Below are 925 nucleotides of genomic sequence, written 5' to 3'. Positions count from 1 at the left end.
ATTCATGAGGGACTGTCAAAGAAAACACACAATCAAAGGGTTAAGTAAAGCAATGAATATGTTATTAGCGGGATGAAGATTCGAAACAAGGTAGCTTAATACTCAGGAAACGAAACAATACCCCTTTTCGTTCAATATATTATGCGATCTGACCAGTGGAAATTGCACCAACCATAGCAGCCACGTTGGATAGAGAACCAAACACAGAGTACTAATACATGGACAAGATATCAAAGTCAGGCAAAGAATCAACCAGACAGCTCTAGACAGAAAAATTGGTTAAGTACCTCAGGTCCTCAGCTACAGTTAAACTGAGATCCTTAGTGATTGCAGCTTGTGTTGGAGAAGAATAACTACGCTGGACCCAAAAGATACAAATCAGTCACAACTTTTAACAAATTAAAAAAAAAATGAAAAAGTTTGGAACTTTTCTTCTTACAATGAAATTGAATATGAAAGAATAGGGATAGAGTTGTATCTGATAACTTGAGGTGAACCCATAATACTCGATTGTCTTGAACCGATCCGGTACACCCTCATGTGTGTATGAAAGGTCATCGCAGATCATTCATGGCCTCCTCTGTATCACTCATCTTTTGGTTCTTGACTCTACATTAGACGCGTCACCGCTATAAGGAAGAAACGATGATGAATCTTGTGAAACAATGAGATATGTAGATGGCTGCACCACTATTTATGGTATGGAAAATTAGGGATTTGCAAAGAAGATGGGAAGATGAGTAATTAAATTCGAGTAGTGGGAAAGTTGAACGGACTGACTTAATGGTGAAACTTAATATATTTTCTCAATGGTGGAGAAAGCGTTACATATAGTTATGTTTCTCCAGTGGAAAAGAGAACAATATAGACGACGAAGACGAAGAGCTGTTTTCAAAAGAAAAAAAATATGAAGAAGAGAGTTCGA

The 925-nt window shown here is 37.3% G+C and overlaps 1 long non-coding RNA gene across 2 annotated transcripts; it reads right to left on the bottom strand.

Moving 5' to 3' along the window:
* Positions 1 to 121: 121 nt before the first annotated feature.
* LOC106321264 lies at positions 122 to 925 on the bottom strand. 2 transcript variants are annotated; one of them, XR_001266027.1, is made up of 3 exons: positions 440 to 925; positions 288 to 358; positions 122 to 211 (listed from the first exon to the last, which is right to left on the bottom strand). It is a non-coding gene; the product is annotated as an uncharacterized LOC106321264 (long non-coding RNA). The 2 variants fall into 2 exon arrangements; XR_001266028.1 differs by having other exon boundaries at positions 288 to 353.

This window comes from Brassica oleracea, unplaced genomic scaffold (assembly GCF_000695525.1).
Source record: "Brassica oleracea var. oleracea cultivar TO1000 unplaced genomic scaffold, BOL UnpScaffold01365, whole genome shotgun sequence".
Classification (NCBI taxonomy): Eukaryota; Viridiplantae; Streptophyta; class Magnoliopsida; order Brassicales; family Brassicaceae; genus Brassica; species Brassica oleracea.
Note: the sequence above shows the minus strand (reverse complement) of the source record. Positions and strands in the feature narration are given on the sequence as shown.